This window comes from Triturus cristatus, chromosome 9 (assembly GCF_964204655.1).
Source record: "Triturus cristatus chromosome 9, aTriCri1.1, whole genome shotgun sequence".
Classification (NCBI taxonomy): domain Eukaryota; kingdom Metazoa; phylum Chordata; class Amphibia; order Caudata; family Salamandridae; genus Triturus; species Triturus cristatus.
The window spans coordinates 387,518,763-387,545,221 of record NC_140592.1 but is presented as its reverse complement, the minus strand read 5'-3'; positions in this window follow the sequence as shown (position 1 = coordinate 387,545,221).

The window sequence follows — 26,459 nt, the reverse complement described above, 5'->3', positions numbered from 1 at the left end:
AAGTCTGCAATAATGGCAATTTTGGTCACATTGAGGCTTTAAAAAGTAGTTATTCAACATGAGGCACATTCCAAATGACATTTTGAATCAATTTTTCTACAGTCCAAAAAATCAATTTTCTGATGAAAAACGATGACCCGTGACCTGTCGAAATTTCTCCAGATGGTCAGAAATGGAAATTTTTTAATGTTTAATTTTTTGAGTGTAAATGACTATTCCATGTAAATTATCACTTTTGGAACAAAAATAAGTGTGTTTAGAGTCACTTTAATGCCTGAAATTGGTCGAAATAGAAGCTTCTGAATAGGAGAAAAAGTCTGTAATAATGGCAATTTTGGTCAAATTGAGGCTTTAAAAATTAGTTATTCAACATGAGGCACATTCCAAATGATATTTTGAGTCAATTTTTCTACAGTCCAAAAAATCAATTTTCTGATGAAAAACGATGACCCGTGACCTGTCGAAATTTCTCCAGATGGTCAGAAATGGAAATTTTTCAATGTTTAATTTTTTGACTGCTAATGACTATTCCATGTAAATTATCACTTTTAGAACAAAAATAAGTGTGTTTAGAGTCACTTTAATGCCTGAAATTGGTCAAAAGAAAAGCTTCTGAATAGGAGAAAAAGTCTGTAATAATGGCAATTTTGGTCACATTGAGGCTTTAAAAAGTAGTTATTCAACATGAGGCACACTCCAAATGACATTTTAAATACATTTTTCTACAGTCCAAAAAATCAATTTTCTGATGAAAAACGATGACCCGTGACCTGTCGAAATTTCTCCAGATGGTCAGAAATGGAAATTTTTTAATGTTTAATTTTTTGACTGCTAATGACTATTCCATGTAAATTATCACTTTTGGAACAAAAATAAGTGTGTTTAGAGTCACTTTAATGCCTGAAATTGGTCAAAAGAGAAGCTTCTGAATAGGAGAAAAAGTCTGTAATAATGGCAATTTTGGTCACGTTGAGGCTTTAAAAAGTAGTTATTCAACATGAGGCACACTCCAAATGACATTTTAAATACATTTTTCTACAGTCCAAAAAATCAATTTTCTGATGAAAAACGATGACCCGTGACCTGTCGAAATTTCTCCAGATGGTCAGAAATGGAAATTTTTGAATGTTTAATTTTTTGAGTGCAAATGACTATTCCATGTAAATTATCACTTTTGGAACAAAAATAAGTGTGTTTAGAGTCACTTTAATGCCTGAAATTGGTCACAATAGAAGCTTCTGAATAGGAGAAAAAGTCTGCAATAATGGCAATTTTGGTCACATTGAGGCTTTAAAAAGTAGTTATTCAACATGAGGCACATTCCAAATGACATTTTGAATCAACTTTTCTACAGTCCAAAAAATCAATTTTCTGATGAAAAACGATGACCCGTGACCTGTCGAAATTTCTCCAGATGGTCAGAAATAGAAATTTTTTAATGTTTAATTTTTGAATTGCTAATGACTATTCCATGTAAATTATCACTTTTGGAACAAAAATAAGTGTGTTTAGAGTCACTCTAATGCCTGAAATTGGTCGAAATAGAAGCTTCTGAATAGGAGAAAAAGTCTGTAATAATGGCAATTTTGGTCACATTGAGGCTTTAAAAAGAAGTTATTCAACATGAGGCACATTCCAAATGACATTTTGAATCAACTTTTCTACAGTCCAAAAAATCAATTTTCTGATGAAAAACGATGACCCGTGACCTGTCGAAATTTCTCCTGATGGTCAGGATTGGAAATTTTTTAATGTTTAATTTTTTGAGTGTAAATGACTATTCCATGTAAATTATCACTTTTGGAACAAAAATAAGTGTGTTTAGAGTCACTTTAATGCCTGAAATTGGTCAAAAGAGAAGCTTCTGAATAGGAGAAAAAGTCTGTAATAATGGCAATTTTGGTCACATTGAGGCTTTAAAAAGTAGTTATTCAACATGAGGCACACTCCAAATGACATTTTAAATAAATTTTTCTACAGTCCAAAAAATCCATTTTCTGATGAAAAACGATGACCCGTGACCTGTCGAAATTTCTCCAGATGGTCAGAAATGGAAATTTTTTAATGTTTAATTTTTGAATTGCTAATGACTATTCCATGTAAATTATCACTTTTGGAACAAAAATAAGTGTGTTTAGAGTCACTTTAATGCCTGAAATTGGTTGAAATAGAAGCTTCTGAATAGGAGAAAAAGTCTGTAATAATGGCAATTTTGGTCACATTGAGGCTTTAAAAAGTAGTTATTCAACATCAGGCACATTCCAAATGACATTTTGAATCAATTTTTCTATAGTCCAAAAAATCAATTTTCTGATGAAAAACGATGACCCGTGACCTGTCGAAAATTCTCCAGATGGTCAGAAATGAAAATTTTTCAATGTTTAATTTTTTGACTGCTAATGACTATTCCATGTAAATTATCACTTTTGGAACAAAAATAAGTGTGTTTAGAGTCACTTTAATGCCTGAAATTGGTCAAAAGAGAAGCTTCTGAATAGGAGAAAAAGTCTGTAATAATGGCAATTTTGGTCACATTGAGGCTTTAAAAAGTAGTTATTCAACATGAGGCACACTCCAAATGACATTTTAAATAAATTTTTCTACAGTCCAAAAAATCAATTTTCTGATGAAAAACGATGACCCGTGACCTGTCGAAATTTCTCCAGATGGTCAGAAATGGAAATTTTTTAATGTTTAATTTTTGAATTGCTAATGACTATTCCATGTAAATTATCACTTTTGGAACAAAAATAAGTGTGTTTAGAGTCACTTTAATGCCTGAAATTGGTCAAAAGAGAAGCTACTGAATAGGAGAAAAAGTCTGTAATAATGGCAATTTTGGTCACATTGAGGCTTTAAAAAGTAGTTATTCAACATGAGGCACATTCCAAATGACATTTTGAATCAATTTTTCTACAGTCCAAAAAATCAATTTTCTGATGAAAAACGATGACCCGTGACCTGTCGAAATTTCTCCAGATGGTCAGAAATGGAAATTTTTTAATGTTTAATTTTTTGACTGCTAATGACTATTCCATGTAAATTAGCACTTTTGGAACAAAAATAAGTGTGTTTAGAGTCACTTTAATGCCTGAAATTGGTCAAAAGAGAAGCTTCTGAATAGGAGAAAAAGTCTGTAATAATGGCAATTTTGGTCACATGGAGGCTTTAAAAAGTAGTTATTCAACATGAGGCACATTCCAAATGACATTTTGAATCAATTTTTCTACTGTCCAAAAAATCAATTTTCTGATGAAAAACGATGACCCGTGACCTGTCGAAATTTCTCCAGATGGTCAGGATTGGAAATTTTTAATGTTTAATTTTTTGAGTGTAAATGACTATTCCATGTAAATTATCACTTTTGGAACAAACATAAGTGTGTTTAGAGTCACTTTAATGCCTGAAATTGGTTGAAATAGAAGCTTCTGAATAGGAGAAAAAGTCTGTAATAATGGCAATTTTGGTCACATTGAGGCTTTAAAAAGTAGTTATTCAACATCAGGCACATTCCAAATGACATTTTGAATCAACTTTTCTATAGTCCAAAAAATCTATTTTCTGATGAAAAACGATGACCCGTGACCTGTCGAAAATTCTCCAGATGGTCAGAAATGGAAATTTTTTAATGTTTAATTTTTTGACTGCTAATGACTATTCCATGTAAATTATCACTTTTGGAACAAAAATAAGTGTGTTTAGAGTCACTTTAATGCCTGAAATTGGTCAAAAGAGAAGCTTCTGAATAGGAGAAAAAGTCTGTAATAATGGCAATTTTGGTCACATTGAGGCTTTAAAAAGTAGTTATTCAACATGAGGCACACTCCAAATGACATTTTAAATAAATTTTTCTACAGTCCAAAAAATCAATTTTCTGATGAAAAACGATGACCCGTGACCTGTCGAAATTTCTCCAGATGGTCAGAAATGGAAATTTTTTAATGTTTAATTTTTTGAGTGCAAATGACTATTCCATGTAAATTATCACTTTTGGAACAAAAATAAGTGTGTTTAGAGTCACTTTAATGCCTGAAATTGCTCAAAAGAGAAGCTACTGAATAGGAGAAAAAGTCTGTAATAATGGCAATTTTGGTCACATTGAGGCTTTAAAAAGAAGTTATTCAACATGAGGCACATTCCAAATGACATTTTGAATCAACTTTTCTACAGTCCAAAAAATCAATTTTCTGATGAAAAACGATGACCCGTGACCTGTCGAAATTTCTCCAGATGGTCAGAAATGGAAATTTTTTAATGTTTAATTTTTTGAGTGCAAATGACTATTCCATGTAAATTATCACTTTTTGAACAAAAATAAGTGTGTTTAGAGTCACTTTAATGCCTGAAATTGGTCACAATAGAAGCTTCTGAATAGGAGAAAAAGTCTGCAATAATGGCAATTTTGGTCACATTGAGGCTTTAAAAAGTAGTTATTCAACATGAGGCACACTCCAAATGACATTGTAAATACATTTTTCTACAGTCCAAAAAATCAATTTTCTGATGAAAAACGATGACCCGTGACCTGTCGAAATTTCTTCTGATGGTCAGGATTGGAAATTTTTTAATGTTTAATTTTTTGAGTGTAAATGACTATTCCATGTAAATTATCACTTTTGGAACAAAAATAAGTGTATTTAGAGTCTAATGCCTGAAATTGGTCGAAATAGAAGCTTCTGAATAGGAGAAAAAGTCTGTAATAATGGCAATTTTGGTCACATTGAGGCTTTAAAAAGAAGTTATTCAACATGAGGCACATTCCAAATGACATTTTGAATCAACTTTTCTACAGTCCAAAAAATCAATTTTCTGATGAAAAACGATGACCCGTGACCTGTCGAAATTTCTCCAGATGGTCAGAAATGGAAATTTTTTAATGTTGAATTTTTGAATTGCTAATGACTATTCCATGTAAATTATCACTTTTGGAACAAAAATAAGTGTGTTTAGAGTCACTTTAATGCCTGAAATTGGTCAAAAGAGAAGCTTCTGAATAGGAGAAAAAGTCTGTAATAATGGCAATTTTGGTCACATTGAGGCTTTAAAAAGTAGTTATTCAACATGAGGCACATTCCAAATGACATTTTGAATCAATTTTTCTACAGTCCAAAAAATCAATTTTCTGATGAAAAACGATGACCCGTGACCTGTCGAAATTTCTCCAGATGGTCAGAAATGGAAATTTTTTAATGTTTAATTTTTTGACTGCTAATGACTATTCCATGTAAATTAGCACTTTTGGAACAAAAATAAGTGTTTTTAGAGTCACTTTAATGCCTGAAATTGGTCAAAATAGAAGCTTCTGAATAGGAGAAAAAGTCTGCAATAATGGCAATTTTGGTCACATTGAGGCTTTAAAAAGTAGTTATTCAACATGAGGCACATTCCAAATGACATTTTGAATCAATTTTTCTACAGTCCAAAAAATCAATTTTCTGATGAAAAACGATGACCCGTGACCTGTCGAAATTTCTCCAGATGGTCAGAAATGGAAATTTTTTAATGTTTAATTTTTTGAGTGTAAATGACTATTCCATGTAAATTATCACTTTTGGAACAAAAATAAGTGTGTTTAGAGTCACTTTAATGCCTGAAATTGGTCGAAATAGAAGCTTCTGAATAGGAGAAAAAGTCTGTAATAATGGCAATTTTGGTCAAATTGAGGCTTTAAAAATTAGTTATTCAACATGAGGCACATTCCAAATGATATTTTGAGTCAATTTTTCTACAGTCCAAAAAATCAATTTTCTGATGAAAAACGATGACCCGTGACCTGTCGAAATTTCTCCAGATGGTCAGAAATGGAAATTTTTCAATGTTTAATTTTTTGACTGCTAATGACTATTCCATGTAAATTATCACTTTTAGAACAAAAATAAGTGTGTTTAGAGTCACTTTAATGCCTGAAATTGGTCAAAAGAGAAGCTTCTGAATAGGAGAAAAAGTCTGTAATAATGGCAATTTTGGTCACATTGAGGCTTTAAAAAGTAGTTATTCAACATGAGGCACACTCCAAATGACATTTTAAATACATTTTTCTACAGTCCAAAAAATCAATTTTCTGATGAAAAACGATGACCCGTGACCTGTCGAAATTTCTCCAGATGGTCAGAAATGGAAATTTTTTAATGTTTAATTTTTTGAGTGCAAATGACTATTCCATGTAAATTATCACTTTTGGAACAAAAATAAGTGTGTTTAGAGTCACTTTAATGCCTGAAATTGGTCACAATAGAAGCTTCTGAATAGGAGAAAAAGTCTGCAATAATGGCAATTTTGGTCACATTGAGGCTTTAAAAAGTAGTTATTCAACATGAGGCACATTCCAAATGACATTTTGAATCAACTTTTCTACAGTCCAAAAAATCAATTTTCTGATGAAAAACGATGACCCGTGACCTGTCGAAATTTCTCCAGATGGTCAGAAATAGAAATTTTTTAATGTTTAATTTTTGAATTGCTAATGACTATTCCATGTAAATTATCACTTTTGGAACAAAAATAAGTGTGTTTAGAGTCACTCTAATGCCTGAAATTGGTCGAAATAGAAGCTTCTGAATAGGAGAAAAAGTCTGTAATAATGGCAATTTTGGTCACATTGAGGCTTTAAAAAGAAGTTATTCAACATGAGGCACATTCCAAATGACATTTTGAATCAACTTTTCTACAGTCCAAAAAATCAATTTTCTGATGAAAAACGATGACCCGTGACCTGTCGAAATTTCTCCTGATGGTCAGGATTGGAAATTTTTTAATGTTTAATTTTTTGAGTGTAAATGACTATTCCATGTAAATTATCACTTTTGGAACAAAAATAAGTGTGTTTAGAGTCACTTTAATGCCTGAAATTGGTCAAAAGAGAAGCTTCTGAATAGGAGAAAAAGTCTGTAATAATGGCAATTTTGGTCACATTGAGGCTTTAAAAAGTAGTTATTCAACATGAGGCACACTCCAAATGACATTTTAAATAAATTTTTCTACAGTCCAAAAAATCCATTTTCTGATGAAAAACGATGACCCGTGACCTGTCGAAATTTCTCCAGATGGTCAGAAATGGAAATTTTTTAATGTTTAATTTTTGAATTGCTAATGACTATTCCATGTAAATTATCACTTTTGGAACAAAAATAAGTGTGTTTAGAGTCACTTTAATGCCTGAAATTGGTTGAAATAGAAGCTTCTGAATAGGAGAAAAAGTCTGTAATAATGGCAATTTTGGTCACATTGAGGCTTTAAAAAGTAGTTATTCAACATCAGGCACATTCCAAATGACATTTTGAATCAATTTTTCTATAGTCCAAAAAATCAATTTTCTGATGAAAAACGATGACCCGTGACCTGTCGAAAATTCTCCAGATGGTCAGAAATGGAAATTTTTCAATGTTTAATTTTTTGACTGCTAATGACTATTCCATGTAAATTATCACTTTTGGAACAAAAATAAGTGTGTTTAGAGTCACTTTAATGCCTGAAATTGGTCAAAAGAGAAGCTTCTGAATAGGAGAAAAAGTCTGTAATAATGGCAATTTTGGTCACATTGAGGCTTTAAAAAGTAGTTATTCAACATGAGGCACACTCCAAATGACATTTTAAATAAATTTTTCTACAGTCCAAAAAATCAATTTTCTGATGAAAAACGATGACCCGTGACCTGTCGAAATTTCTCCAGATGGTCAGAAATGGAAATTTTTTAATGTTTAATTTTTGAATTGCTAATGACTATTCCATGTAAATTATCACTTTTGGAACAAAAATAAGTGTGTTTAGAGTCACTTTAATGCCTGAAATTGCTCAAAAGAGAAGCTACTGAATAGGAGAAAAAGTCTGTAATAATGGCAATTTTGGTCACATTGAGGCTTTAAAAAGTAGTTATTCAACATGAGGCACATTCCAAATGACATTTTGAATCAATTTTTCTACAGTCCAAAAAATCAATTTTCTGATGAAAAACGATGACCCGTGACCTGTCGAAAATTCTCCAGATGGTCAGAAATGGAAATTTTTTAATGTTTAATTTTTTGACTGCTAATGACTATTCCATGTAAATTATCACTTTTGGAACAAAAATAAGTGTGTTTAGAGTCACTTTAATGCCTGAAATTGGTCAAAAGAGAAGCTTCTGAATAGGAGAAAAAGTCTGTAATAATGGCAATTTTGGTCACATTGAGGCTTTAAAAAGTAGTTATTCAACATGAGGCACACTCCAAATGACATTTTAAATAAATTTTTCTACAGTCCAAAAAATCAATTTTCTGATGAAAAACGATGACCCGTGACCTGTCGAAATTTCTCCAGATGGTCAGAAATGGAAATTTTTTAATGTTTAATTTTTTGAGTGCAAATGACTATTCCATGTAAATTATCACTTTTGGAACAAAAATAAGTGTGTTTAGAGTCACTTTAATGCCTGAAATTGCTCAAAAGAGAAGCTACTGAATAGGAGAAAAAGTCTGTAATAATGGCAATTTTGGTCACATTGAGGCTTTAAAAAGTAGTTATTCAACATGAGGCACATTCCAAATGACATTTTGAATCAATTTTTCTACAGTCCAAAAAATCAATTTTCTGATGAAAAACGATGACCCGTGACCTGTCGAAATTTCTCCAGATGGTCAGAAATGGAAATTTTTTAATGTTTAATTTTTTGACTGCTAATGACTATTCCATGTAAATTAGCACTTTTGGAACAAAAATAAGTGTGTTTAGAGTCACTTTAATGCCTGAAATTGGTCAAAATAGAAGCTTCTGAATAGGAGAAAAAGTCTGTAATAATGGCAATTTTGGTCACATTGAGGCTTTAAAAAGTAGTTATTCAACATGAGGCACATTCCAAATGACATTTTGAATCAACTTTTCTACAGTCCAAAAAATCAATTTTCTGATGAAAAACGATGACCCGTGACCTGTCGAAATTTCTCCAGATGGTCAAGATTGGAAAACTTTTAATGTTTAATTTTTTGAGTGTAAATGACTATTCCATGTAAATTATCACTTTTGGAACAAAAATAAGTGTGTTTAGAGTCACTTTAATGCCTGAAATTGGTCGAAATAAAAGCTTCTGAATAGGAGAAAAAGTCTGTAATAATGGCAATTTTGGTCACATTGAGGCTTTAAAAAGTAGTTATTAAACATGAGGCACATTCCAAATGACATTTAAATACATTTTTCTACAGTCCAAAAAATCAATTTTCTGATGAAAAACGATGACCCGTGACCTGTCGAAATTTCTCCAGATGGTCAGAAATGGAAATTTTTTAATGTTTAAGTTTTTAGACTGCTAATGACTATTCCATGTAAATTATCACTTTTGGAACAAAAATAAGTGTGTTTAGAGTCACTTTAATGCCTGAAATTGGTCAAAATAGAAGCTTCTGAATAGGAGAAAAAGTCTGTAATAATGGCAATTTTGGTCACATTGAGGCTTTAAAAAGTAGTTATTCAACATCAGGCACATTCCAAATGACATTTTGAATCAATTTTTCTACAGTCCAAAAAATCAATTTTCTGATGAAAAACGATGACCCGTGACCTGTCGAAATTTCTCCAGATGGTCAGAAATGGAAATTTTTTAATGTTTAATTTTTGAATTGCTAATGACTATTCCATGTAAATTATCACTTTTGGAACAAAAATAAGTGTGTTTAGAGTCACTTTAATGCCTGAAATTGGTCAAAAGAGAAGCTTCTGAATAGGAGAAAAAGTCTGTAATAATGGCAATTTTGGTCACATTGAGGCTTTAAAAAGTAGTTATTCAACATGAAGCACATTCCAAATGACATTTTGAATAAATTTTTCTACATTCCAAAAAATCAATTTTCTGATGAAAAACGATGACCCGTGACCTGTCAAAATTTCTTCAGATGGTCAGAAATTGAATTTTTTTTAATGTTTAATTTTATAACTGCAAATGACAATTCCATGTAAATTATCACTTTTGGAATAAAAATAAGTGTGTTTAGAGTCACTTTAATGCCTGAAATTGGTCGAAATAGAAGCTTCTGAATAGGAGAAAAAGTCTGCAATAATGGCAATTTTGGTCACATTGAGGCTTTAAAAAGTAGTTATTCAACATGAGGCACATTCCAAATGACATTTTGAATCAATTTTTCTACAGTCCAAAAAATCAATTTTCTGATGAAAAACGATGACCCGTGACCTGTCGAAATTTCTCCAGATGGTCAGAAATGGAAATTTTTTAATGTTTAATTTTTTGAGTGCAAATGACTATTCCATGTAAATTATCACTTTTGGAACAAAAATAAGTGTGTTTAGAGTCACTTTAATGCCTGAAATTGGTCACAATAGAAGCTTCTGAATAGGAGAAAAAGTCTGCAATAATGGCAATTTTGGTCACATTGAGGCTTTAAAAAGTAGTTATTCAACATGAGGCACACTCCAAATGACATTGTAAATACATTTTTCTACAGTCCAAAAAATCAATCTTCTGATGAAAAACGATGACCCGTGACCTGTCGAAATTTCTCCTGATGGTCAGGATTGGAAATTTTTTAATGTTTAATTTTTTGAGTGTAAATGACTATTCCATGTAAATTATCACTTTTGGAACAAAAATAAGTGTGTTTAGAGTCACTCTAATGCCTGAAATTGGTGGAAATAGAAGCTTCTGAATAGGAGAAAAAGTCTGTAATAATGGCAATTTTGGTCACATTGAGGCTTTAAAAAGAAGTTATTCAACATGAGGCACATTCCAAATGACATTTTGAATCAACTTTTCTACAGTCCAAAAAATCAATTTTCTGATGAAAAACGATGACCCGTGACCTGTAGAAATTTCTCCAGATGGTCAGAAATGGAAATTTTTTAATGTTTAATTTTTTGAGTGCAAATGACTATTCCATGTAAATTATCACTTTTGGAACAAAAATAAGTGTGTTTAGAGTCACTTTAATGCCTGAAATTGGTCACAATAGAAGCTTCTGAATAGGAGAAAAAGTCTGCAATAATGGCAATTTTGGTCACATTGAGGCTTTAAAAAGTAGTTATTCAACATGAGGCACACTCCAAATGACATTGTAAATACATTTTTCTACAGTCCAAAAAATCAATTTTCTGATGAAAAACGATGACCCGTGACCTGTCGAAATTTCTCCTGATGGTCAGGATTGGAAATTTTTTAATGTTTAATTTTTTGAGTGTAAATGACTATTCCATGTAAATTATCACTTTTGGAACAAAAATAAGTGTGTTTAGAGTCACTCTAATGCCTGAAATTGGTCGAAATAGAAGCTTCTGAATAGGAGAAAAAGTCTGTAATAATGGCAATTTTGGTCACATTGAGGCTTTAAAAAGAAGTTATTCAACATGAGGCACATTCCAAATGACATTTTGAATCAACTTTTCTACAGTCCAAAAAATCAATTTTCTGATGAAAAACGATGACCCGTGACCTGTAGAATTTTCTCCAGATGGTCAGGATTGGAAATTTTTTATTGTTTAATTTTTTTAGTGTAAATGACTATTCCATGTAAATTATCACTTTTGGAACAAAAATAAGTGTGTTTAGAGTCACTTTAATGCCTGAAATTGGTTGAAATAGAAGCTTCTGAATAGGAGAAAAAGTCTGTAATAATGGCAATTTTGGTCACATTGAGGCTTTAAAAAGTAGTTATTCAACATCAGGCACATTCCAAATGACATTTTGAATCAATTTTTCTATAGTCCAAAAAATCAATTTTCTGATGAAAAACGATGACCCGTGACCTGTCGAAAATTCTCCAGATGGTCAGAAATGGAAATTTTTCAATGTTTAATTTTTTGACTGCTAATGACTATTCCATGTAAATTTTCACTTTTGGAACAAAAATAAGTGTGTTTAGAGTCACTTTAATGCCTGAAATTGGTCAAAAGAGAAGCTTCTGAATAGGAGAAAAAGTCTGTAATAATGGCAATTTTGGTCACATTGAGGCTTTAAAAAGTAGTTATTCAACATGAGGCACACTCCAAATGACATTTTAAATAAATTTTTCTACAGTCCAAAAAATCAATTTTCTGATGAAAAACGATGACCCGTGACCTGTCGAAATTTCTCCAGATGGTCAGAAATGGAAATTTTTTAATGTTTAATTTTTGAATTGCTAATGACTATTCCATGTAAATTATCACTTTTGGAACAAAAATAAGTGTGTTTAGAGTCACTTGAATGCCTGAAATTGGTCAAAAGAGAAGCTACTGAATAGGAGAAAAAGTCTGTAATAATGGCAATTTTGGTCACATTGAGGCTTTAAAAAGTAGTTATTCAACATGAGGCACATTCCAAATGACATTTTGAATCAATTTTTCTAGAGTCCAAAAAATAAATTTTCTGATGAAAAACGATGACCCGTGACCTGTCGAAATTTCTCCAGATGGTCAGAAATGGAAATTTTTTAATGTTTAATTTTTTGACTGCTAATGACTATTCCATGTAAATTAGCACTTTTGGAACAAAAATAAGTGTGTTTAGAGTCACTTTAATGCCTGAAATTGGTCAAAAGAGAAGCTTCTGAATAGGAGAAAAAGTCTGTAATAATGGCAATTTTGGTCACATTGAGGCTTTAAAAAGTAGTTATTCAACATGAGGCACATTCCAAATGACATTTTGAATCAATTTTTCTACAGTCCAAAAAATCAATTTTCTGATGAAAAACGATGACCCGTGACCTGTCGAAATTTCTCCAGATGGTCAGAAATGGAAATTTTTTAATGTTTAATTTTTTGACTGCTAATGACTATTCCATGTAAATTAGCACTTTTGGAACAAAAATAAGTGTGTTTAGAGTCACTTTAATGCCTGAAATTGGTCAAAATAGAAGCTTCTGAATAGGAGAAAAAGTCTGCAATAATGGCAATTTTGGTCACATTGAGGCTTTAAAAAGTAGTTATTCAACATGAGGCACATTCCAAATGATATTTTGAATCAATTTTTCTACAGTCCAAAAAATCAATTTTCTGATGAAAAACGATGACCCGTGACCTGTCGAAATTTCTCCAGATGGTCAGAAATGGAAATTTTTCAATGTTTAATTTTTTGACTGCTAATGACTATTCCATGTAAATTATCACTTTTGGAACAAAAATAAGTGTGTTTAGAGTCACTTTAATGCCTGAAATTGGTCAAAAGAGAAGCTTCTGAATAGGAGAAAAAGTCTGTAATAATGGCAATTTTGGTCACATTGAGGCTTTAAAAAGTAGTTATTAAACATGAGGCACACTCCAAATGACATTTCAAATACATTTTTCTACAGTCCAAAAAATCAATTTTCTGATGAAAAACGATGACCCGTGACCTGTCGAAATTTCTCCAGATGGTCAGAAATGGAAATTTTTTAATGTTTAATTTTTTGACTGCTAATGACTATTCCATGTAAATTATCACTTTTGGAACAAAAATAAGTGTGTTTAGAGTCACTTTAATGCCTGAAATTGGTCAAAATAGAAGCTTCTGAATAGGAGAAAAAGTCTGTAATAATGGCAATTTTGGTCACATTGAGGCTTTAAAAAGTAGTTATTCAACATCAGGCACATTCCAAATGACATTTTGAATCAATTTTTCTATAGTCAAAAAATCAATTTTCTGATGAAAAACGATGACCCGTGACCTGTCGAAAATTCTCCAGATGGTCAGAAATGGAAATTTTTCAATGTTTAATTTTTTGACTGCTAATGACTATTCCATGTAAATTATCCCTTTTGGAACAAAAATAAGTGTGTTTAGAGTCACTTTAATGCCTGAAATTGGTCAAAAGAGAAGCTTCTGAATAGGAGAAAAAGTCTGTAATAATGGCAATTTTGGTCACATTGAGGCTTTAAAAAGTAGTTATTCAACATGAGGCACACTCCAAATGACATTTTAAATAAATTTTTCTACAGTCCAAAAAATCAACTTTCTGATGAAAAACGATGATCCGTGACTTGTCGAAATTTCTCCAGATGGTCAGAAATGGAAATTTTTTAATGTTTAATTTTTTGACTGCTAATGACTATTCCATGTAAATTAGCACTTTTGGAACAAAAATAAGTGTGTTTAGAGTCACTTTAATGCCTGAAATTGGTCAAAATAGAAGCTTCTGAATAGGAGAAAAAGTCTGCAATAATGGCAATTTTGGTCACATTGAGGCTTTAAAAAGAAGTTATTCAACATGAGGCACATTCCAAATGACATTTTGAATCAATTTTTCTACAGTCCAAAAAATCAATTTTCTGATGAAAAACGATGACCCGTGACCTGTCGAAATTTCTCCAGATGGTCAGAAATGGAAATTTTTTAATGTTTAATTTTTTGAGTGTAAATGACTATTCCATGTAAATTATCACTTTTGGAACAAAAATAAGTGTGTTTAGAGTCACTTTAATGCCTGAAATTGGTCGAAATAGAAGCTTCTGAATAGGAGAAAAAGTCTGTAATAATGGCAATTTTGGTCACATTGAGGCTTTAAAAAGTAGTTATTCAACATGAGGCAGATTCCAAATGACATTTTGAATCAACTTTTCTACAGTCCAAAAAATCAATTTTCTGATGAAAAACGATGACCCGTGACCTGTCGAAATTTCTCCAGATGGTCAGGATTGGAAATTTTTTAATGTTTAATTTTTTGAGTGTAAATGACTATTCCATGTAAATTATCACTTTTGGAACAAAAATAAGTGTGTTTAGAGTCACTTTAATGCCTGAAATTGGTCGAAATAGAAGCTTCTGAATAGGAGAAAAAGTCTGTAATAATGGCAATTTTGGTCACATTGAGGCTTTAAAAAGTAGTTATTCAACATGAGGCACACTCCAAATGACATTTTAAATAAATTTTTCTACAGTCCAAAAAATCAATTTTCTGATGAAAAACGATGACCCGTGACCTGTCGAAATTTCTCCAGATGGTCAGAAATGGAAATTTTTTAATGTTTAATTTTTGAATTGCTAATGACTATTCCATGTAAATTATCACTTTTGGAACAAAAATAAGTGTGTTTAGAGTCACTTTAATGCCTGAAATTGGTCAAAAGAGAAGCTACTGAATAGGAGAAAAAGTCTGTAATAATGGCAATTTTGGTCACATTGAGGCTTTAAAAAGTAGTTATTCAACATGAGGCACATTCCAAATGACATTTTGAATCAATTTTTCTAGAGTCCAAAAAATAAATTTTCTGATGAAAAACGATGACCCGTGACCTGTCGAAATTTCTCCAGATGGTCAGAAATGGAAATTTTTTAATGTTTAATTTTTTGACTGCTAATGACTATTCCATGTAAATTATCACTTTTGGAACAAAAATAAGTGTGTTTAGAGTCACTTTAATGCCTGAAATTGGTCAAAAGAGAAGCTTCTGAATAGGAGAAAAAGTCTGTAATAATGGCAATTTTGGTCACATTGAGGCTTTAAAAAGTAGTTATTAAACATGAGGCACACTCCAAATGACATTTCAAATACATTTTTCTACAGTCCAAAAAATCAATTTTCTGATGAAAAACGATGACCCGTGACCTGTCGAAATTTCTCCAGATGGTCAGAAATGGAAATTTTTTAATGTTTAATTTTTTGACTGCTAATGACTATTCCATGTAAATTATCACTTTTGGAACAAAAATAAGTGTGTTTAGAGTCACTTTAATGCCTGAAATTGGTCAAAATAGAAGCTTCTGAATAGGAGAAAAAGTCTGTAATAATGGCAATTTTGGTCACATTGAGGCTTTAAAAAGTAGTTATTCAACATCAGGCACATTCCAAATGACATTTTGAATCAATTTTTCTATAGTCCAAAAAATCAATTTTCTGATGAAAAACGATGACCCGTGACCTGTCGAAAATTCTCCAGATGGTCAGAAATGGAAATTTTTCAATGTTTAATTTTTTGACTGCTAATGACTATTCCATGTAAATTATCCCTTTTGGAACAAAAATAAGTGTGTTTAGAGTCACTTTAATGCCTGAAATTGGTCAAAAGAGAAGCTTCTGAATAGGAGAAAAAGTCTGTAATAATGGCAATTTTGGTCACATTGAGGCTTTAAAAAGTAGTTATTCAACATGAGGCACACTCCAAATGACATTTTAAATAAATTTTTCTACAGTCCAAAAAATCAACTTTCTGATGAAAAACGATTACCCGTGACCTGTCGAAATTTCTCCAGATGGTCAGAAATGGAAATTTTTTAATGTTTAATTTTTTGACTGCTAATGACTATTCCATGTAAATTAGCACTTTTGGAACAAAAATAAGTGTGTTTAGAGTCACTTTAATGCCTGAAATTGGTCAAAAGAGAAGCTTCTGAATAGGAGAAAAAGTCTGTAATAATGGCAATTTTGGTCACATTGAGGCTTTAAAAAGAAGTTATTCAACACGAGGCACATTCCAAATGACATTTTGAATCAATTTTTCTACAGTCCAAAAAATCAATTTTCTGATGAAAAACGATGACCCGTGACCTGTCGAAATTTCTCCAGATGGTCAGAAATGGAAATTTTTTAATGTTTAATTTTTTGAGTGTAAATGACTATTCCATGTAAATTATCACTTTTGGAACACAAATAAGTGTGTTTAGAGTCACTTTAATGCCTGAAATTGGTCGAAATAGAAGCTTCTGAATAGGAGAAAAAGTCTGTAATAATGGCAATTTTGGTCACATTGAGGCTTTAAAAAGTAGTTATTCAACATGAGGCAGATTCCAAATGACATTTTGAATCAACTTTTCTACAGTCCAAAAAATCAATTTTCTGATGAAAAACGATGACCCGTGACCTGTCGAAATTTCTCCAGATGGTCAGGATTGGAAATTTTTTAATGTTTAATTTTTTGAGTGTAAATGACTATTCCATGTAAATTATCACTTTTGGAACAAAAATAAGTGTGTTTAGAGTCACTTTAATGCCTGAAATTGGTCGAAATAGAAGCTTCTGAATAGGAGAAAAAGTCTGTAATAATGGCAATTTTGGTCACATTGAGGCTTTAAAAAGTAGTTATTCAACATGAGGCACATTCCAAATGACATTTTGAATCAATTTTTCTACAGTCCAAAAAATCAATTTTCTGATGAAAAACGATGACCCGTGACCTGTCGAAATTTCTCCAGATGGTCAGAAATGGAAATTTTTTAATGTTTAATTTTTTGACTGCTAATGACTATTCCATGTAAAGTATCCCTTTTGGAACAAAAGTAAGTGTGTTTAGAGTCACTTTAATGCCTTAAATTGGTCAAAATAGAAGCTTCTGAATAGGAGAAAAAGTCTGTAATAATGGCAATTTTGGTCACATTGATGCTTTAAAAAGTAGTTATTCAACATGAGGCACATTCCAAATGACATTTTGAATCAACTTTTCTACAGTCCAAAAAATCAATTTTCTGATGAAAAACGATGACCCGTGACCTGTCGAAATTTCTCCAGATGGTCAGGATTGGAAATTTTTTAATGTTTAATTTTTTGAGTGTAAATGACTATTCCATGTAAATTATCACTTTTGGAACAAAAATAAGTGTGTTTAGAGTCACTTTAATGCCTGAAATTGGTCGAAATAGAAGCTTCTGAATAGGAGAAAAAGTCTGTAATAATGGCAATTTTGGTCACATTGATGCTTTAAAAAGTAGTTATTCAACATGAGGCACATTCCAAATGACATTTTAAATACATTTTTCTACAGTCCAAAAAATCAATTTTCTGATGAAAAACGATGACCCGTGACCTGTCGAAATTTCTCCAGATGGTCAGAAATGGAAATTTTTTAATGTTTAATTTTTTGACTGCTAATGACTATTCCATGTAAATTATCCCTTTTGGAACAAAAATAAGTGTGTTTAGAGTCACTTTAATGCCTGAAATTGGTCGAAATAGAAGCTTCTGAATAGGAGAAAAAGTCTGTAATAATGGCAATTTTGGTCACATTGAGGCTTTAAAAAGTAGTTATTAAACATGAGGCACATTCCAAATGACATTTAAAAACATTTTTCTACAGTCCAAAAAATCAATTTTCTGATGAAAAACGATGACCCGTGACCTGTCGAAATTTCTCCAGATGGTCAGAAATGGAAATTTTTTAATGTTTAATTTTTAGACTGCTAATGACTATTCCATGTAAATTATCACTTTTGGAACAAAAATAAGTGTGTTTAGAGTCACTTTAATGCCTGAAATTGGTCAAAAAAGAAGCTTCTGAATAGGAGAAAAAGTCTGTAATAATGGCAATTTTGGTCACATTGAGGCTTTAAAAAGTAGTTATTCAACATGACTCCAAATGACATTTTAAATACATTTTTCTACAGTCCAAAAAATCAATTTTCTGATGAAAAATGATGACCCGTGACCTGTCGAAATTTCTCCAGATGGTCAGAAATGGAAATTTTTTAATGTTTAATTTTTTGACTGCTAATGACTATTCCATGTAAATTATCCCTTTTGGAACAAAAATAAGTGTGTTTAGAGTCACTTTAATGCCTGAAATTGGTCAAAATAAAAGCTTCTGAATAGGAGAAAAAGTCTGTAATAATGGCAATTTTGGTCACATTGAGGCTTTAAAAAGTAGTTATTCAACATGAGGCACACTCCAAATGACATTGTAAATACATTTTTCTACAGTCCAAAAAATCAATCTTCTGATGAAAAACGATGACCCGTGACCTGTCGAAATTTCTCCTGATGGTCAGGATTGGAAATTTTTTAATGTTTAATTTTTTGAGTGTAAATGACTATTCCATGTAAATTATCACTTTTGGAACAAAAATAAGTGTGTTTAGAGTCACTCTAATGCCTGAAATTGGTCGAAATAGAAGCTTCTGAATAGGAGAAAAAGTCTGTAATAATGGCAATTTTGGTCACATTGAGGCTTTAAAAAGAAGTTATTCAACATGAGGCACATTCCAAATGACATTTTGAATCAACTTTTCTACAGTCCAAAAAATCAATTTTCTGATGAAAAACGATGACCCGTGACCTGTCGAAATTTCTCCTGATGGTCAGGATAGGAAATTTTTTAATGTTTAATTTTTTGAGTGTAAATGACTATTCCATGTAAATTATCACTTTTGGAACAAAAATAAGTGTGTTTAGAGTCACTTTAATGCCTGAAATTGGTCAAAAGAGAAGCTTCTGAATAGGAGAAAAAGTCTGTAATAATGGCAATTTTGGTCACATTGAGGCTTTAAAAAGTAGTTATTCAACATGAGGCACACTCCAAATGACATTTTAAATAAATTTTTCTACAGTCCAAAAAATCAATTTTCTGATGAAAAACGATGACCCGTGACCTGTCGAAATTTCTCCAGATGGTCAGAAATGGAAATTTTTTAATGTTTAATTTTTGAATTGCTAATGACTATTCCATGTAAATTATCACTTTTGGAACAAAAATAAGTGTGTTTAGAGTCACTTTAATGCCTGAAATTGGTTGAAATAGAAGCTTCTGAATAGGAGAAAAAGTCTGTAATAATGGCAATTTTGGTCACATTGAGGCTTTAAAAAGTAGTTATTCAACATCAGGCACATTCCAAATGACATTTTGAATCAATTTTTCTATAGTCCAAAAAATCAATTTCTGATGAAAACGATGACCCGTGACCTGTCGAAAATTCTCCAGATGGTCAGAAATGGAAATTTTTCAATGTTTAATTTTTTGACTGCTAATGACTATTCCATGTAAATTATCACTTTTGGAACAAAAATAAGTGTGTTTAGAGTCACTTTAATGCCTGAAATTGGTCAAAAGAGAAGCTTCTGAATAGGAGAAAAAGTCTGTAATAATGGCAATTTTGGTCACATTGAGGCTTTAAAAAGTAGTTATTCAACATGAGGCACACTCCAAATGACATTTTAAATAAATTTTTCTACAGTCCAAAAAATCAATTTTCTGATGAAAAACGATGACCCGTGACCTGTCGAAATTTCTCCAGATGGTCAGAAATGGAAATTTTTTAATGTTTAATTTTTGACTGCTAATGACTATTCCATGTAAATTAGCACTTTTGGAACAAAAATAAGTGTGTTTAGAGTCACTTTAATGCCTGAAATTGGTCAAAAGAGAAGCTTCTGAATAGGAGAAAAGTCTGTAATAATGGCAATTTTGGTCACATTGAGGCTTTAAAAAGTAGTTATTCAACATGAGGCACATTCCAAATGACATTTTGAATCAATTTTTCTACTGTCCAAAAAATCAATTTTCTGATGAAAAACGATGACCCGTGACCTGTCGAAATTTCTCCAGATGGTCAGGATTGGAAATTTTTAATGTTTAATTTTTTGAGTGTAAATGACTATTCCATGTAAATTATCACTTTTGGAACAAACATAAGTGTGTTTAGAGTCACTTTAATGCCTGAAATTGGTTGAAATAGAAGCTTCTGAATAGGAGAAAAAGTCTGTAATAATGGCATTTTGGTCACATTGAGGCTTTAAAAAGAAGTTATTCAACATCAGGCACATCAAATGACATTTTGAATCAACTTTTCTATAGTCCAAAAAATCTATTTTCTGATGAAAAACGATGACCCGTGACCTGTCGAAAATTCTCCAGATGGTCAGAAATGGAAATTTTTTAATGTTTAATTTTTTGACTGCTAATGACTATTCCATGTAAATTATCACTTTTGGAACAAAAATAAGTGTGTTTAGAGTCACTTTAATGCCTGAATTGGTCAAAAGAGAAGCTTCTGAATAGGAGAAAAGTCTGTAATAATGGCAATTTTGGTCACATTGAGGCTTTAAAAAGTAGTTATTCAACATGAGGCACACTCCAAATGACATTTTAAATAAATTTTTCTACAGTCCAAAAAATCAATTTTCTGATGAAAAACGATGACCCGTGACCTGTCGAAATTTCTCCAGATGGTCAGAAATGGAAATTTTTTAATGTTTAATTTTTTGAGTGCAAATGACTATTCCATGTAAATTATCACTTTTGGAACAAAAATAAGTGTGTTTAGAGTCACTTTAATGCCTGAAATTGGTCACAATAGAAGCTTCTGAATAGGAGAAAAAGTCTGCAATAATGGCAATTTTGGTCACATTGAGGCTTTAAAAAGTAGTTATTCAACATGAGGCACATTCCAAATGACATTTTGAATCAACTTTTCTACAGTCCAAAAAATCAATTTTCTGATGAAAAACGATGACCCGTGACCTGTCGAAATTTCTCCAGATGGTCAGAAATAGAAATTTTTTAATGTTTAATTTTTGAATTGCTAATGACTATTCCATGTAAATTATCACTTTTGGAACAAAAGTAAGTGTGTTTAGAGTCACTTTAATGCCTGAAATTGGTCAAAAGAGAAGCTACTGAATAGGAGAAAAAGTCTGTAATAATGGCAATTTTGGTCACATTGAGGCTTTAAAAAGTAGTTATTCAACATGAGGCACATTCCAAATGACATTTTGAATCAATTTTCTACAGTCCAAAAATCAATTTTCTGATGAAAAACGATGACCCGTGACCTGTCGAAATTTCTCCAGATGGTCAGAAATGGAAATTTTTTAATGTTTAATTTTTTGACTGCTAATGACTATTCCATGTAAATTAGCACTTTTGGAACAAAAATAAGTGTGTTTAGAGTCACTTTAATGCCTGAAATTGGTCAAAATAGAAGCTTCTGAATAGGAGAAAAAGTCTGTAATAATGGCAATTTTGGTCACATTGAGGCTTTAAAAGTAGTTATTCAACATGAGGCACATTCCAAATGACATTTTGAATCAACTTTTCTACAGTCCAAAAAATCAAATTTTCTGATGAAAAACGATGACCCGTGACCTGTCGAAATTTCTCCAGATGGTCAAGATTGGAAAATTTTTAATGTTTAATTTTTTGAGTGTAAATGACTATTCCATGTAAATTATCACTTTTGGAACAAAAATAAGTGTGTTTAGAGTCACTTTAATGCCTGAAATTGGTCGAAATAGAAGCTTCTGAATAGGAGAAAAAGTCTGTAATAATGGCAATTTTGGTCACATTGAGGCTTTAAAAAGTAGTTATTCAACATCAGGCACATTCCAAATGACATTTTGAATCAATTTTTCTACAGTCCAAAAAATCAATTTTCTGATGAAAAACGATGACCCGTGACCTGTCGAAATTTCTCCAGATGGTCAGAAATGGAAATTTTTTAATGTTTAATTTTTGAATTGCTAATGACTATTCCATGTAAATTATCACTTTTGGAACAAAAATAAGTGTGTTAGAGTCACTTTAATGCCTGAAATTGGTCAAAAGAGAAGCTTCTGAATAGGAGAAAAAGTCTGTAATAATGGCAATTTTGGTCACATTGAGGCTTTAAAAAGTAGTTATTCAACATGAGGCACATTCCAAATGACATTTTGAATCAATTTTTCTACAGTCCAAAAAATCAATTTCTGATGAAAAACGATGACCCGTGACCTGTCGAAATTTCTCCAGATGGTCAGAAATGGAAATTTTTTAATGTTTAATTTTTTGACTGCTAATGACTATTCCATGTAAATTAGCACTTTTGGAACAAAAATAACTGTGTTTAGAGTCACTTTAATGCCTGAAATTGGTCAAAATAGAAGCTTCTGAATAGGAGAAAAAGTCTGCAATAATGGCAATTTTGGTCACATTGAGGCTTTAAAAAGTAGTTATTCAACATGAGGCACATTCCAAATGACATTTTGAATCAATTTTTCTACAGTCCAAAAAATCAATTTTCTGATGAAAAACGATGACCCGTGACCTGTCGAAATTTCTCCAGATGGTCAGAAATGGAAATTTTTTAATGTTTAATTTTTTGAGTGCAAATGACTATTCCATGTAAATTATCACTTTTGGAACAAAAATAAGTGTGTTTAGAGTCACTTTAATGCCTGAAATTGGTCACAATAGAAGCTTCTGAATAGGAGAAAAAGTCTGCAATAATGGCAATTTTGGTCACATTGAGGCTTTAAAAAGTAGTTATTCAACATGAGGCACACTCCAAATGACATTGTAAATACATTTTTCTACAGTCCAAAAAATCAATCTTCTGATGAAAAACGATGACCCGTGACCTGTCGAAATTTCTCCTGATGGTCAGGATTGGAAATTTTTTAATGTTTAATTTTTTGAGTGTAAATGACTATTCCATGTAAATTATCACTTTTGGAACAAAAATAAGTGTGTTTAGAGTCACTCTAATGCCTGAAATTGGTCGAAATAGAAGCTTCTGAATAGGAGAAAAAGTCTGTAATAATGGCAATTTTGGTCACATTGAGGCTTTAAAAAGAAGTTATTCAACATGAGGCACATTCCAAATGACATTTTGAATCAACTTTTCTACAGTCCAAAAAATCAATTTTCTGATGAAAAACGATGACCCGTGACCTGTAGAAATTTCTCCAGATGGTCAGAAATGGAAATTTTTTAATGTTTAATTTTTTGAGTGCAAATGACTATTCCATGTAAATTATCACTTTTGGAACAAAAATAAGTGTGTTTAGAGTCACTTTAATGCCTGAAATTGGTCACAATAGAAGCTTCTGAATAGGAGAAAAAGTCTGCAATAATGGCAATTTTGGTCACATTGAGGCTTTAAAAAGTAGTTATTCAACATGAGGCACACTCCAAATGACATTGTAAATACATTTTTCTACAGTCCAAAAAATCAATTTTCTGATGAAAAACGATGACCCGTGACCTGTCGAAATTTCTCCTGATGGTCAGGATTGGAAATTTTTTAATGTTTAATTTTTTGAGTGTAAATGACTATTCCATGTAAATTATCACTTTTGGAACAAAAATAAGTGTGTTTAGAGTCACTCTAATGCCTGAAATTGGTCGAAATAGAAGCTTCTGAATAGGAGAAAAAGTCTGTAATAATGGCAATTTTTGTCACATTGAGGCTTTAAAAAGAAGTTATTCAACATGAGGCACATTCCAAATGACATTTTGAATCAACTTTTCTACAGTCCAAAAAATCAATTTTCTGATGAAAAACGATGACCCGTGACCTGTAGAATTTTCTCCAGATGGTCAGGATTGGAAATTTTTTATTGTTTAATTTTTTTAGTGTAAATGACTATTCCATGTAAATTATCACTTTTGGAACAAAAATAAGTGTGTTTAGAGTCACTTTAATGCCTGAAATTGGTTGAAATAGAAGCTTCTGAATAGGAGAAAAAGTCTGTAATAATGGCAATTTTGGTCACATTGAGGCTTTAAAAAGTAGTTATTCAACATCAGGCACATTCCAAATGACATTTTGAATCAATTTTTCTATAGTCCAAAAAATCAATTTTCTGATGAAAAACGATGACCCGTGACCTGTCGAAAATTCTCCAGATGGTCAGAAATGGAAATTTTTCAATGTTTATTTTTTTGACTGCTAATGACTATTCCATGTAAATTATCACTTTTGGAACAAAAATAAGTGTGTTTAGAGTCACTTTAATGCCTGAAATTGGTCAAAAGAGAAGCTTCTGAATAGGAGAAAAAGTCTGTAATAATGGCAATTTTGGTCACATTGAGGCTTTAAAAAGTAGTTATTCAACATGAGGCACACTCCAAATGACATTTTAAATAAATTTTTCTACAGTCCAAAAAATCAATTTTCTGATGAAAAACGATGACCCGTGACCTGTCGAAATTTCTCCAGATGGTCAGAAATGGAAATTTTTTAATGTTTAATTTTTGAATTGCTAATGACTATTCCATGTAAATTATCACTTTTGGAACAAAAATAAGTGTGTTTAGAGTCACTTTAATGCCTGAAATTGGTCAAAAGAGAAGCTACTGAATAGGAGAAAAAGTCTGTAATAATGGCAATTTTGGTCACATTGAGGCTTTAAAAAGTAGTTATTCAACATGAGGCACATTCCAAATGACATTTTGAATCAATTTTTCTAGAGTCCAAAAAATAAATTTTCTGATGAAAAACGATGACCCGTGACCTGTCGAAATTTCTCCAGATGGTCAGAAATGGAAATTTTTTAATGTTTAATTTTTTGACTGCTAATGACTATTCCATGTAAATTAGCACTTTTGGAACAAAAATAAGTGTGTTTAGAGTCACTTTAATGCCTGAAATTGGTCAAAAGAGAAGCTTCTGAATAGGAGAAAAAGTCTGTAATAATGGCAATTTTGGTCACATTGAGGCTTTAAAAAGTAGTTATTCAACATGAGGCACATTCCAAATGACATTTTGAATCAATTTTTCTACAGTCCAAAAAATCAATTTTCTGATGAAAAACGATGACCCGTGACCTGTCGAAATTTCTCCAGATGGTCAGAAATGGAAATTTTTTAATGTTTAATTTTTTGACTGCTAATGACTATTCCATGTAAATTAGCACTTTTGGAACAAAAATAAGTGTGTTTAGAGTCACTTTAATGCCTGAAATTGGTCAAAATAGAAGCTTCTGAATAGGAGAAAAAGTCTGCAATAATGGCAATTTTGGTCACATTGAGGCTTTAAAAAGTAGTTATTAAACATGAGGCACACTCCAAATGACATTTCAAATACATTTTTCTACAGTCCAAAAAATCAATTTTCTGATGAAAAACGATGACCCGTGACCTGTCGAAATTTCTCCAGATGGTCAGAAATGGAAATTTTTTAATGTTTAATTTTTTGACTGCTAATGACTATTCCATGTAAATTATCACTTTTGGAACAAAAATAGGTGTGTTTAGAGTCACTTTAATGCCTGAAATTGGTCAAAATAGAAGCTTCTGAATAGGAGAAAAAGTCTGTAATAATGGCAATTTTGGTCACATTGAGGCTTTAAAAAGTAGTTATTCAACATCAGGCACATTCCAAATGACATTTTGAATCAATTTTTCTATAGTCCAAAAAATCAATTTTCTGATGAAAAACGATGACCCGTGACCTGTCGAAAATTCTCCAGATGGTCAGAAATGGAAATTTTTCAATGTTTGATTTTTTGACTGCTAATGACTATTCCATGTAAATTATCCCTTTTGGAACAAAAATAAGTGTGTTTAGAGTCACTTTAATGCCTGAAATTGGTCAAAAGAGAAGCTTCTGAATAGGAGAAAAAGTCTGTAATAATGGCAATTTTGGTCACATTGAGGCTTTAAAAAGTAGTTATTCAACATGAGGCACACTCCAAATGACATTTTAAATACATTTTTCTACAGTCCAAAAAATCAACTTTCTGATGAAAAACGATGACCCGTGACCTGTCGAAATTTCTCCAGATGGTCAGAAATGGAAATTTTTTAATGTTTAATTTTTTGACTGCTAATGACTATTCCATGTAAATTAGCACTTTTGGAACAAAAATAAGTGTGTTTAGAGTCACTTTAATGCCTGAAATTGGTCAAAATAGAAGCTTCTGAATAGGAGAAAAAGTCTGCAATAATGGCAATTTTGGTCACATTGAGGCTTTAAAAAGAAGTTATTCAACATGAGGCACATTCCAAATGACATTTTGAATCAATTTTTCTACAGTCCAAAAAATCAATTTTCTGATGAAAAACGATGACCCGTGACCTGTCGAAATTTCTCCAGATGGTCAGAAATGGAAATTTTTTAATGTTTA